Below are 15035 nucleotides of genomic sequence, written 5' to 3'. Positions count from 1 at the left end.
ATTGCTTTGTATTATCTTCAAAGTAGCGACATTTTTACAAAATTCCTTAAGTCTCCTTCCATAAATAGACAAACTGGTGATGTTTCATAAAGGGAATATCCACTGACCTATTGTTAAAACTCTCCATGTTCTATTAAAACTAAATAAACAAGCATTTCTCCAACAGCTGACAAATCTTGATAAGGAAAAGAGGCAAACAACTTACTAAAAAAGCTGCATAGAGTAAAGAACTGTTTTCCCTCCTCTATTCAACAGAACTCCCTCATACCAAGAATCTCGGTTTCCTTAACTGCTAGATAATAATGATAATTAAGTTAATATATGAGGCTCTTGGTAGCATAGATTTATTGAAGGACAAACTAGTGCTACAATGGTTGGTTTCTCACTATATTTCTGCTTTCATGTTGAGGCACTGAAGGCAACCACCCTATGCTGTTGTCTATTTTCACAGATATTTACAGGGAGGGTTCCTTCAGATTAATGCTCAGCTCTTTATTCTCCTGTGTTGTATCTTTATTTTTTAAGGATACATAGATGACTTTTTATGGGTCACTCTAAAGAAAGCAACCATCTTAACATCCATGAAGACTGAAGAAGTGAGATTTTGAAACGTGACAGTGCAGAAAGGTAGGAGATAATCATGCTTAAGTCATACCCAGAAGCCTGGAATCAGTAATAGCCTTGTTCTCCCTCTACCAAACCAAAGTCAATGTTCAGATCTGCCTTGAAACTTTTCCAGCCATACCACTTAGCCCTTAGGTAGTTTCACAGAATCACAGAATTGTAGGGGTTGGAAGGGACCTCTAGAGATCATCGAGTCCAACCCCCCTGCCAAAGCAGGCTCCCTACACCACGTTGCACAGGTAGGCGTCCAGGTGGGTCTTGAATATCTCCAGAGAAGGAGACTCCTCCACCTCCCTGGGCAGCCTGTTCCAGTGCTCTGTCACCCTCACCGTAAAGAAGTTCTTGCGCACATTCGTGCGGAACTTCCTATGCAGAAGTTTCAGCCCATTTCCCCTAGTCCTGTCCCCATGCACTGCTGAAAAGAGACCAGCCTCGCCACTATGGGTCCTACACTTCAGGTATTTATAAACGTAGATCGAGTCCCCTCTCAGCCTTCTTTTCTCAAGACTAAACAGACCCAGTTTCCTAAGTCTCTCCTTGTAGGGGAGATGCTCCAGGCCCTTCACCATCTTTGTGGCCCTAAAGTTTGGCTTACATCTTGCCAGCTTGTTCACATACTAAGTACTCACTAAACTGTAAATCGTATAAGTAATGTTTTCTAGTTCCCTAGCCTAAGGAACATTTTTCAAAAGCAAAATTAATACCTTGATCTGTGAGGGATGAATTCTACAGATATAGTGCAAAGGAATGCCTTCCTAGGAACACTTTAGTTCCATTAAGTTAGATACAGTACTAGACTAGGAAAAGCTTATGAATGATTTTCCAGTTGCATTCTTCTCACTGTCGCATTTTCTGTGTCAACTTGTGATTTTCAGATTAGGTCTTTCTGAGAAGAATCAAGTACCACTGCAAATGACAACCACAGCTTCTTGATTTCATTAGTGTCTTCAGCTAGCCAGCAAAATGGCCACTTTGTAGTTTGTCATCATCTTGGAAACTAATTTAATACTGCCCTGTGAAATGACCCCTTACTAGAACATACTGTGTAACTGGTATGGCACAGGGATTTTCTGTCCCAGATAGAGATCGTCTAATCACCAAGGAAACAGTGAGAGTACTCTCAATGTCAGTGATGGAGGAGGTTACTTTAACTCATACCAAAAGTGCCTTGCGTCTCCAATGGAGAAGAGCATTTTCTTTCTCCTTGAATGTAAAGGAATGATTGGTTTAAAAAGAAATCAGTTATAAAATGCGCTGTTCATTAGTTGTCACTGTATCACAAAGTGAAAATTAACTTTAGCAGTTCACCCAGACAGGGTGGAGGGCAGACTGTAAGCGTTTGAGAAAATATTAAGGTGATTTAAACAGGTCGGTTATTACCAGAAGATATATAGGGCCACAATTACAATCTGTTGGCTTGTGAAATGTGGTAGAGATTCTGCTGCTATTTCATACAAGTATGTTTATAATGGTTGTAAATGGCAAACTGTGAAGAAGAATGGATGCTTGCTTCATTCCTCCATTTCCATAGAGATCTGTTTTTCTGCTAGCTTACAAAATTCATCTTGAAATCTTAAAAAAAAATGTATTTTATTTATATTAGTTGTTCATATGCTACATTCATCTAAAAAGTTATACAACTGTATTACTGACACTGGGATCCAGTAGAGGGATAGAATAGGAATTATGGAGACTAAAAATACAAGCAGTGGCCTGAATAATTAAAAAACACTTTGAGATTTACCATGTATGAAAATGAAAGATGTTTTAGACGTGCTAAAGATGGATAACTTGAGTAGTACATTATCCTGATACTGCTGTAAATAATGTATATTATTCAGTATTATCACACTGAACAGAGTAATATAAAATGTGTTCTTGTTCTTTAAGTTTCCAAGAGAACCTTGAGAACCTAGGAGGTGAGCAGCTCTCTTTGTCTTACTTTCCTCTTTTTATTTATTATACAGAAGAAAGAGAGAGGCAATATTCTCTGCCTGCTGTCCCTTCTCCTGATGGAGAGAAGTTTTACGCCTGGTAACATGCAGAATAGGTGATGGTGCATATCTAAGGCCCTGTGATGATCATCCTGTAATTCAATAGGCAATAGTAAATAAATCCCAAACTCTTGACATATTTTATCATAGTTGTGTACTCACTGTGGTATGTCGATATCATTTACATGAAATAATGTCAAAAGAATATCAAATTATGACTTTTAGGACTGTAGTGCTTCTCCAACATCCTATTACACAGTGAAGAGAAAAGGATGCATATTAAGGCTATCAGTTTAGACCAAGGCCAGCTGGTACTGTTTTATTACTCCACAAAGACATCAGGTCAAGATACTTTGATCAGAGGAAGATTTGATGAAAATTTTGCATTCTCTGCTACTTCACTGATACATCAACAGGTATTGTTGTTATTTCCTTAACAAGTACTACAGGCAGAACAGGAACAGGATAGCGATGATGCTGAATATGGCCTGTAAAATGCCAGTCCAGTGGCCATTTATATGAAAGCTTCATTGACGTGCATTTGTGCTTATATTTATGTTTTCCATTGTGGGAGAGAAAGCTGTTTCATGAACATTTTGAAACATGTTTCAAAATATTCCCAGTTTTAAAAAGCAGAAATGTAAAGCCTGTTCTAATCACATAATTTGTACTGGAAAAGACATGAGGTAAATAATTTCTTCTCCAGCTGCAAATTGAGAAGATCTTAATGTTGGTTAAATAAACATTAACCAATGAAGTCAAGACTATAAGTATTTTGACAGATTAAGAGTAGAAACTCAAAATCACTTTGGAATGTTTCCCATTAACACAGATAGCAATGAGGCAATAACTGGAACAACTTAGCAATTTCTTCCTATAAGCATTTAAAAGAGAATCAGTCTACAATTTTACATCAGCCTGTCTGAATCTCTTTCTCTGCATCACATTTTAATCCCAGGCTACTGGGACACTGGGAACTACTGATGTGTAGCAGGGGTGTTGAAAGGGATGAATAAAAAAAGCCCAGTGTTCTGTGTGAGCTTTGGGATGTAAACAATTCCCACTTGAGAGCAATAATACAACTTAAATTTAAAAATAATAATAATAATAATAAAGTCTTAGTTTAGAAGGCTCATGGCATCCAAATGAGTTGGATCCCTGTTGAAACAGTACTGTGCTCCTAAATCAGAAACATGTTTTTAAATGCAGATTCCTCCCTGTCATTTGGATGGTTAGTTACTGGAAGAGAATTTATAAGGATTCCTTATTTCCCAGTGACCTGTATGAGGTGTGAAGCTCCACTAGACATTCTCCAGCTTCTTGAGTAAAAGGTGAGAGGAGATTTAAATGTCTCACTGGCACTGAGATATTCCACCATCTTCTATTATGTGCTTTTGTATCTACTATGACATACAGAATCAGGAAGCAGCTGCTGAGGAAACCAGCAGCAAGGTCTGGCACAAACAGAACTGGCATTTCAGGACTTAATTTTTTTGTGTGTTGCTTTCTGCACTTACTTGGAATTTGGCAAGGCAGACAGTTACTGACAGAACAAGATAACACGAGCAATTCACATTCACAGCATGTAGGAATCTGAACTGTGCAGAACCTCACAACTATCTAAATATTTACCTTAATTACTTCACAAAAAGGAGAGACTTTTACATGAGGGAGACTATGCTGGAGACAAACTTGGAGAATGCCTGAGAAATCAAGGATTGGTTAAAAATAGCTACTCCAGTGAATTTCTGCTGGGAGATCCTTTACCACTGAATTAAGTTTTCTGATGACTCTTGCATTTCTAAGTGCAAGCAGATGCTACAGAAGATAGAAAAGGCATTCATAAAAAGAGTTTAAGTGAGTCTGGAGAGAATTTTATAAAAAATGAGATTATTTCGCTATAAGCATCAGTTTTTGACACACCCATAAAGCACTCAAAATCTCATTTCTCATGCTCTGCTCATATGTACTGTCATTCCAGCATAGGAACAGTGATGATGCAGGAGCACATACTATACTGATTTATGTGAGCAAAGGGGTCACTGACAGCAAGAGGTTTAGAGGTTACTTTCTTTCATTTTTATAAAAGCACACATATGTTTTACATGGGCTATGTAGGATATTTCTGCTAATGGGAAGTTATCACATGTGCATCGTCTGTGTATAGTATACAGAGAAACTTTCAGCTAGGATACAGAAATATGCCTTGTTTTTTCCCTACCTTTTTTTTTTTTCCCCTTTTTTTCCCCATGTAAAACACCGACTTAGATTAATATCATGGTAGCCTTACTTTCTTGCTGAAAATGCTATCTTGACAACTAGAGTTGGATAGTTGCTGCCTTCCAAGTCTGCAAGACTCAAACATTACTAACTGGACTTTAAGAATTCTTTGAAAACTTCATTTAGTAAAGCACATATATTTGATCCTTAGAATATATATATTATGCTAAAGATGAAAATACATTATCGACTGTCCAACTGCACTAAAATCTTTCATGGCTTTTGATATACTTTGTAGAGTTTAGTTAAACTTTCATTTTTTCAGCATGTTAGTTTTTGTTACCACACTTAAACTTAATCAGCTGGCACTTCAGTAAATTGCGGTAGCTTAAGCCTGTTTCCATGGTCTGGATTCTTTTACAGTGCTTGTATTTGCAACAGAAAAGATTTAAGGGAATAAACATTCTAAGGTTTCATTGTAAATACCAAACAAAGGTGAAAAAGAGTAATCAGCTCATATGGTGAGATGTATGGCTCATATGTGAGATCATATCTGAAGAGAGACAGAAAAAAAAGGTCTGTGCTGTTTTAACCAGATCAAATACAACAAGGAGTCCAGTCCTAAAGACATCTCAGGGACCCAGAGGTTAGTGACCTTACTCCTGGTATGTGAAAAAGAAGTGCTTGTTAACCAGCTTGAAGAACAGTCTTTGCAAGGCTTTGGCCCTTTGTAGTCTTCACATGAAGGTGTGTAATCTAGACCACAATAATACCTAGACTTTACCTGCTAACAAATGTGAAAATCATAACACAGGTTTCTCTCAAGTTAACTGATTTGAATTGCTCTTTGAGGCACAGTCTTGTGGTATTAACATCGTCAAAGCCAGAGTTGTGATGTCTGCAGCATTTGGATGCACCAGTTGTGGCTGATGTGGGTTCTGAGACGGCTGCACTATGCTCTAATTAACTTTAATAAGAACCTAATTTGGAAATAATTACTGAAGAGTTGTCTTCTCTACTTTAAAAGCAGGGCATATTTATGGGTAGCTTCCATATAAACTTCCCAATCTGACCATCTCCTACCCACGGAGACCTCAATTTGGCATCCTACCAGACAATGTAGTAAGCTAGCTACTATTTGGTAAATTATATATTTAACTGTTTGGTATGCTCGGGCATGTCTTGAAGATAGTCCATAGAACTGCACTTGCAGGGTTGTGATTTGTATTCCTTGTAAGAGGCCTAAAGGTGAAGGCATTATTCATATTTTAATGTAAATATGAAACCTGAGCAACCCAGCCCGATCTCATCAGTGACTGTGCTTTAAGCCAGAGTATGACTGACACCTCTTGAGAGGTCCTTTCCCATCTGAATTACCATGTGAGGCTAAGTAGATTTACCATGGAATCACTGATTAATGGTAAATATGCAGTTGCCAGTAATGCTTTTAGATTTTCCTTTTGGAGAAGAGCTGCATTTCAAGGAGCTATTGCCCTTTCCGTAAGTATAAATTCCATGTGTTGCCACCCCTAAAGGAAAGCAAATCATTAGGTAGCCTAATAATCATATTCTCTTTTCAATAAAATCCTAGCGTCTTCAGTTCTTTATCTGGAAAACAACTAAGTAAAACTGAAATGAAGAAAATGAAGAAGAAAATGAAGAAGAAGAAATGAAGAAGAAAATGAAGGAAATGAAGAAAAACACACCACCAACGTAAGGGAATAATGTGTGCCCCCAGTGGCGCAGTGGTATAAGCTGCTGCTTGCGGCACCGGAGGGCCCGGGTTCGAATCCCCCCTGTGGCGCAGGGGGTAGAAGTGCCGCTTCGCTACACAGGGGGCTCGAAACCTGGGAGTTGGACTTGATGATCTCTAAGGTCCCTTCCAACTCGCACGATACTATGATACTATGAAGGGAAAACCATTCAATGAGGACAATACAAAATAATGTGCCTACCCTTCCCCCTTCTTCTCCAGAGAGCTGTTAAAAAATCAAGGTACAGAAACCTTGCAAAATAAACAAGCTCTACAGATTTTGCAGTAGGTGGGACCATCTAGACCCAGGTAATGTCACCCTAAACAATCTCCCCTTCATTTGCAGGGGTAGGGAAAGAAGTGTCAGCTAAAAAGGCTGAGATGGCAATGTAACTTATTTGCACCTTGATCCTATTATAGAAAATAATAATTATTTGTTATTTCAGATAAGGCAAGGGAATGTGACCAAGCACCAGATTACATGTTCGTGCTGCTTTGTGTCAAGTATCTGAAAAACACCAACTGAGCTAACAGGTATGTGCTGATATTCAAGTGGATTTCTGTGCTGTATTTCTACAGACCAACTAGACCACAATCTGGTGTTCTTCCTTAGTGTTCCTTCCTATGCACCACGGTTTTGTCTAGCCTTAGAGCAATGGTACGAAGATGGACTGCTTATGCCCTGTGTTATGCCCTTATCTGTTTACTGCTGAATTAGACATGTTGATGAATAAGCATGAGACGGAGTAGTAGTAGTGTATTTACAGTGAAGCAAAGCAGAATAGTTTTCAGCAACCAGCCAAGAATTCAGTCCTTTTAGGAACTTGTAGCATGCTCATATTTTACATTCTTAAAATAATCTTTTAAAGTAATGCAGTCAGAGGGGTGGCTCCTGAAGGTCATGTTGTGTTCCTGATGAAAAGCTTAAGCAGGAAGCTGTGAGAGTTCTACTAGATGTGAGGCTTGCTCGCACTCTGGAATTTTAAGAGCAACTTTGAATATGTTCTGAGCAATGTAAGGAACTAACTCTTCCTGTTCAAGAACTGTCTTGTTGGAGTCAGTAAGTTTTACCACACACACATTATTTCCAATTAGGACCTAAGGCTGCTTCAAACAACAGAATCCTGACTTATGTATTAGAAGGCAGGTAACTTGATTATGGCAACAACATAAATAACAAGATTTATATGCTAACCTTGCTGCACTATTCTTCTAATAGCATGATTCGTGGTCACAATTAGAAATTACTAAAAATATGAAGACAAAGAACAAATATCATCTGATTTCAATTTATGTTAAAGCATTGTGCTTCCTGCTACGAGGTCACGCTGCATGAAGATGGGAACACTTGCAGCACACTTACTTACAGATCATGGTTTTGTTTTATGTGAGCTTGGACTTTTTCAGATTATAGGTCACTTGATTCCCTAGCTATATGTTGAGTATTCTGGAGTGCAAATTAGAGTCTTAGGCTTACTGGTATAAATTGTTCTGAAAGGAATAAGGAAGCGTGAATACCTTCCTTTGCAAGTTCATTTTGGTTACTGCTAAGATTGTATTGTTTTGATAGAAGTACTAAGGTTATAACTGGGAAAGCAATTCCAAATGTATTACTGTAAAGAGATAATACTTCTACTCCAAAATAAATGTTGATATTAGATGAAAGCATCAGGTAAAACCGGCAGGCTTCAAACCTATTACAGAGAGGAAAGACAAAACAGTAGATGAAAGAAGTGCAATAAAGGATTCATTACATTCAGATTACATGGGTGAAAATTTCCTTTTCTTGTACAATCTCAAAAAAAGCCCAATCTAATAATCTTCCCAGATAATCATCAAAACACATTTCACTCCATGCCTCTACCTCTTCTTTTTTATTTTTACAGTTTTCCAGTCCAATGATTGTTAGGTATGTATGCAATTATCTACTTGGTTATCTGTTCTAATACATTGGATACAGTCAATCAATTTTCACTGCAGTTATAGTTAAGAAAGCTAGAAATGCGTTCATGCCTTAGCTGCTAGCTGTATGCTGGCATAGAATAGGTGCAAATAACAAAATGCCAAGTGATACTTTTAAATAGAGATCACAGCATAGTTTAATGCAGCTCCTGCCTCCATTACACTGTCAATTTCCTCTTTGGGTTCAGGGATCCACATTCTCCTTGATTCTTGTTTTAATCTGATAAACAATTAAATGAAGAAGCTTTTGTTTTGACTTCAGCTTCTTGTTTCTATAGTACCCCCTCAAGTCTGTGCTTACTCTTCTTTCTTTATATGCTAACATTTTTAATAATTGAAAGGTAAGGAATAAAACAATACAGCTTAGATTAGTTAGAACTTCTATTACGTTTCTGCACAAGAGTGTTCTCTTTGCTTCTCTGCATGTGTCACAAGCAATAGGACATGAGGTATCTCTATCTCCCCCATTTTTTCAATGGGAAAGAAACTACTTGCAAGTTTCTGTGGCTGATGCACTAACTGAAGAGGTTCAGGTCTCTTTCCCCTATGAATGGTAATGGCTTCAGAAGAAGAAAGAGATGGATACAGGCTGTACAAGATCTTACAGGAGATCAACTGGAGTGCTGTTCTGGGAAGAAAAATAACAGGTTTATGTCCTTATGTAAAGAGAATAGTTATAGCTTATTAAAAAGTTTGGTATTGGGTTAAGGTACTGGGTATGACTAGTACAGCTGTGCTGTCTCCTTTATAATTGTTGAAGTGGGCTGTCGGCTTGCTTAGGGCTTAAAGGATAGGATATTTGAGACTAGTGGTAACTTGGGTTGGAATCAATCTTAGTTGGCAGCTGAGCATATGCTAGACAGACTGAAACCCTAAAGCCTGAAAGTTTGGGGATATCTTAGATTCCGTAATGTGTGAGAGGATCTGTATTTGAAGATAAGCTTAACATTAACTTACGTGATTTCTTTTAGCACCTATATGTATTTGAAATTATGGCTCAGCTTCCTCTAGAGCTTCTTTCAGACATAGCCTGCAGCCATTGCAGATAAAGGCAAGTCTGGACCACAGTAGTTATTCCTCATTTGCCTGAAATTCTCTTTTCTTTAATGGATTGTGTTGGATTTCGGACAAGTAGATCTGTTTAATAACTTATTATTTGCTTTCTGTCATTTAAACACTTAAATTCTAATGCAGTTGTCAGAAACTTCAAAACTTTTTTGCTCAGAAATCCTGAAGACAGATTGCTTTCACTTGCAATTTTGAGATTGTATCCTGCGTTCAAAATCGTGGTAGGAAAAATAAAAAGCATTCATTAAAAATATTAAATAACCCCCACCCAAAATCAAACAACATGCTGGAGAAAACGTAATGTTTTCAGTGGACTACTCTATTTCTTTCTTCTTTCTCATTTTTCAGTTCAGACAAACCACGTATACCATCATTCTCTCAGTTCCAAACTCAACCTGCGCACTGCCACATCACTGCACTCCAAGTCACCTGCTGAGCTATTCATAACACTGCCCATTGTGTCAGGAAGGACTAGGAGGTCCTGCATCCAAGTACTAGCTGTGTTTAGCTTGTGCTGATCAACAAAATCACAGCAGAAGGTAATTAATAGTTTTCAGACAGGCACTGTATGCTTTCCTCTAAAATTAATTATTACAGGATATAGGTTAAGCTAATGTGAGCTACATTAGTATTATAATAGCTCTGAGACACCAGAACAGTTACAGCGTCATAGTTTGTGCAGGATTCAAAATGCAGGAAATGCAGCATGGCCTGCATAAAACCCCAAAAGAAGTGAAGCAGCCATTCAGACCTGCACACACTGGGACTTCCTATCATTTGTTTTTCTTTTGTTGTTCCACTGGTGCTGCTCACCTCTAAGCAGTAATCTAGAATGTGTCCTGATCTTTAAAGAAGTCTCTTTAAATCTAAGTCTTTCTGTGACTATATTTCATATGTGATTGAAATAAACAATGCTTTCATTTTCCAAATGCTAAGATATCTGTAAGAATTCCTTTCCATTGCAGAGGAGTTGGACTAGATGACCTTTAAAGGTCCCTCCCAACCCTAAGGATTCTGTGATTCTATGTGAGCACATGGGCTATTCTGCTGTGCGGGCTCTTCGCTTGTGCTATTGTATTTATACTGTTTTGCTGTTTTTAAAGTCTGGTACAAGGAAGCTAATACAACTGTTTCCAGCCCTTCGGGGGCTGGATTCAGTCCAAATTAATGAAGGATGTAGACCATCATCTCAGTAAAAACACTTCCCAAATTTGTCTTTTAGCTAAAATGAGGCCACCTAGAAGATGAAAACCTTTCTTCTTTTTCTTTTCTTTCCCCCCCAGCCCCCTAAAAAACATAATTACACTCTGATTTAAAACTCTAATTGAGTGCACTTGTATTGGTAAGATGTTCCTTCCCTTTAGGGACCATATTCCTATTAGTCACACAAGCTGTCTAATCATTTCATGGCCTTTTTTTTTTTTTTTTTTTTTTTTTTTCCCCACTCCCTGCACTTCTATTACAAATGAGAAATTTAAAGCTTTTTATTTATTTATTTTTGCAAGTATCACAATTATATCCCTATAAATTCAGCAATCACTTATGCTGAAACAATAAGTCACATCTTCATTCGCTGTAAATTATGATGATTCTGTGGAATTCAGCAAGGAAAAGATAACTTACTTATATCAGCTGAGAATCTGACCCATGACAACAAAATGAATATACTGGATACGTGTAAAACTCTGTAATTTCTTCAATCTGGAGAATTTATACCCTGGCTATTAAAGCACAACAGCTGTACTTTTAGTTTGAATCTCATTAGTGTTATAAGTTTTTTCCATTAAACAGAATTGCACAAAAAAAAAAAAAAAAAAAAAATCATTCAAAGAATCATTCAAAAATACAATACAGCACAGTCCTTCTGGTTAAGGACATTGTACGTTCTGTAGATATAATGAGCTTTGTAGACAACACTACTTTTCCTTTGTCTGGGTATTTGACTTTATTTGAACTTCGATTTTGTAATGAGAATAAATGCTGGAATCACCCTTTTGTCCATTACCCACCTTTGCTATCTCTAAGCTTAGCTTTCTGGGCTTTCTAGTTTGTGAAACTCTCTGAAATTGCACTTTTACAATTAAAACTTACACTCCACCAAGTACTTTGTTAAGCTGACAGTGCTTACCTACAGCCATAAGGAGTATTTAAATTCCAGGTTATTAGGAGACTACATTGTTTTTCTTCCACCTGATCACACAGAATGCTGGTAAGTCCTGGTAAAATCAAGTATGTGAGCTTTTCTAAAGCTAAGGAGTTAAGTTATAGCTTCTGTAGTCATTGTGTAGCCTGTAAAATAAAAGACACTAGCATTTAAGCATATTTTACATTCTTTGCCTTCAGGCCTTAATTCATAAGCATCATCTTTGTTGTAAGTTTAAAGCTATTAAGGGAAAACACTCTATTACATACAGTGTATGGAAAATCTAGGTCTTAACCACTAATCTGTGGCTTGTAATGAGTTTGGATGGAAGGAATTCAAGGCTCTGAAGTATCATGTTTCTCTCCTGCTTCTTTTTATTGACTGCAAAAGTAGGATTTCTCAATGAAGTTCATCATTTGCTTAAATAAGAAAACAAAATGATCCACCATGAATCTTTTCAATTCTGGAAATCTTTCATTGCTTCTGGGTTTGTTTGTTTGTTTGTTTTTGATAAAGATTTATACATGATTGCATGAAGGAAAATAATAAGGAATAATTCTAGAAATAATAAAAGCTGCTAACAAAAGATTCATTAAAATTCAATACTGATAAACTTCTGTCAGTATTTACTGTACTGGATGCAAAAAACACACAGGTCATTGTTAGTTCTATTCTTTCTGCTTTCATCATTTTTCACGTATAGAAACAAAAGATAATCAGAAATAAACTTACTTAATAGTAGAGGACCAGATACACTGGTGAACATGTACATAAGTCAACTAAAATAGCAGGCTGCTTTCTGTTTCCTCAAGCTGAAGATCAAGCTCAGGACACATTACTTTTCCATTATGGTGCCAGTAATTATTCTCCTTTCTGCTCTGTCAGATTTGGATGTATTTGGTCTTATCTTAAACAAACACATCTGGTGGTGAATCTGAAAATATGGCTTGTTTCAGACCCCAGACCTTCTTTCCTCACATACAAGGACCCTGAGGATGTTCAACGCTATTAAGGAAAAATTCCAAGGCTGTAAGAAAGCCTCCGAATGAATAATATTTTAGAGCAGTAGCCCAAGGCTGCAGCATTTAATTGAATTCATTGAATTTCAGCTAAGTAGGCAACTATCTTTCTGACCTGAGGGAGACCTGTATATATTAATAACATAAATGTTATTAACAAAGCAGCTAACATAGCACTGGAGACAAGTTAGGAAGTTTTATATTGTTAGGTGAAAAAAAAATACCTTTGATTGATACGATTCGTGATCAGTCATTTACATCTTACTGTTGTGACCTTGCTGATCCTCACAGTTCTGCTGCATTACATTTAATTGCCACAGTGTGTAATTGCTATGTGCCAGTTGTTATCACCCGTGCTGTAGATGGGCTATTTGTCATCTAACTGTGCTTAATTAATAATAGAAAATCCTAACTCAACATTCACTTTTGACAGCCCGAGTTCATGATGAATTGTTTGCTACTTAGTTATTATGATACTGTGCAAGTGACTAACTGTCAGCTGAGAAGGAACAAGCTGAAGTACAGTGGATGTTTGTGGTATGCTGAAGGAACAAATTTAGCAGAACAGTTAAGGATTAAAAATACTGCAGTGTCATCAGTCAGGCAGCATTTGGGTATCTTGTGGCTCCATGAAGGCAATTCAGAGGAGCAGCTGAATTTTCATGTGTGAACATGCTGATTTTGGAGCTCCCTTAAAATCATGGGTAGTACTTGTTAGGCCAGGTTTGGTAGAGGATGGAATATCAGCTGAGCTGCTGTCAGAAGAAAGGCTGTGTTTATGGAATTTATTAGGAATGCAGAGACAAAACAACAAGTCATATTATTCCAGAATAGTATATATAGTTGCTGACAGAAAATGAAGTTCAGTAAACTGCTCTATTTAGTACGGGTACAGAAATTCAGCATGTGGGCCTCCTGTTAAAATATCTTGAAAACATGTGGCTTCTTTATCCCTGACACCCCCCTCTCTTACCACTGTCTAATTTGCGTGGCCTTTAAAACCAGCAGTGAGAGAAAACAGAATTCTAAATCAAGTAAAAGTAAATGAAGGTAAGAAACACCAGGGAGAAAGGGGGCTGTTGTCCACTTCTATCACATGCACACACTTTCTCAGGAAACTGGCTCAGGAAATGGCAGACTCTCTACCGGTAACTGCTCTCTGCAAGCTTTCTCAATAAATCCAAATACGAAATACTCATAGCTAAAAAACCCACTGTTACTGATTGATAGATTTTTGAAAATACCCACTTTGCAGGCATCATTATAGATAGCAATTTACATCAACAGTTAGTAATTACAGCACGTTTCTAAACCTGAAACTGCTGATTCCTAAAAATGTGTGTGTCCCAGATATTCCTTATTGCTAATAATGGCGATACTTTCCAATAAGCAGCTTAGATGCAACACTGAGAAACTTGGCTTCTGATCCACATCTGAGAATCTGTAAGTGTGAGTAGTTTGGGGACACTGGAAGCATCTGCAAGAGGAATTTTGGCACTGGCTCTTCCTATACTGTTATGGCACTGGCAATACTTTAAAACCATCAGAAATAGGCTTTGAGGCATGAGTTCCCTCAGAAGAAGTGACTTCATCAATATAAGCCAAAGTGGTGGCAGTTATGTCATTTTTTCAGAATGAACAGGAATGGTTAAGGAAAATAATGAAGTTCCTATTAGATTTGTAATGGTAGAGGTTGTTTACGGAGGAGCACAGACTCTCAAAACATTAGTACCAGCAGATACATTACAAATCATGCAACACTGGGTTTGCTTTTTTGGCAATATATCTCTTCTCACCTGGGCAACTATCAGATGGGTTTAACACACTTGATTAGCTTTTATTTGTCACTATTGTAACAATAAAGAAATTTATTCTATCCAGCTCGGCGCTGGCATCCTTGTTCACCACAATGAATGCTTTCTGAAGCCTTAAAGTCTGTGAAAAGTCCTCTGCTGTTATAGAACTGCCACTGTACATAGTTCAGTATATGAGATTACATGATGGAAAATTTATTTCTTCTGCAAAACAGTCATCAGTGAGGCCATAGAGAAGAATTTAATATTTCATTTGTTTTAAACATCATAACAAGATTTCACAAGGAGAAGTCATCAACAAAATCCTAACAGTTGTTGCTGTGTTTCAACCTGCACTCTCACATGGTTGTACTGAAACATGATGGAGCCTTTCAAATACACAGCATTAAACATCAGCAAGTAGTAATAATAATGAAAAATGTGAAAACTGTGGCATGG

The 15035-nt window shown here is 37.4% G+C and overlaps 1 long non-coding RNA gene across 1 annotated transcript; it reads left to right on the top strand.

Annotated features, from left to right (window-relative positions):
• Window positions 1-523: 523 nt before the first annotated feature.
• On the top strand, window positions 524-7111 carry LOC140256238 (uncharacterized). Its single transcript, XR_011904665.1, has 5 exons — window positions 524-627; window positions 2844-3034; window positions 3828-3949; window positions 6430-6551; window positions 7038-7111. It is a non-coding gene; the product is annotated as an uncharacterized lncRNA (long non-coding RNA).
• Window positions 7112-15035: the final 7924 nt, after the last annotated feature.

This window comes from Excalfactoria chinensis, chromosome 9, assembly GCF_039878825.1.
Source record: "Excalfactoria chinensis isolate bCotChi1 chromosome 9, bCotChi1.hap2, whole genome shotgun sequence".
NCBI lineage: Eukaryota > Metazoa > Chordata > Aves > Galliformes > Phasianidae > Excalfactoria > Excalfactoria chinensis.
The sequence above is the reverse complement of the archived record's forward strand: the minus strand, read 5'-3'. Positions and strand labels throughout refer to the sequence as shown.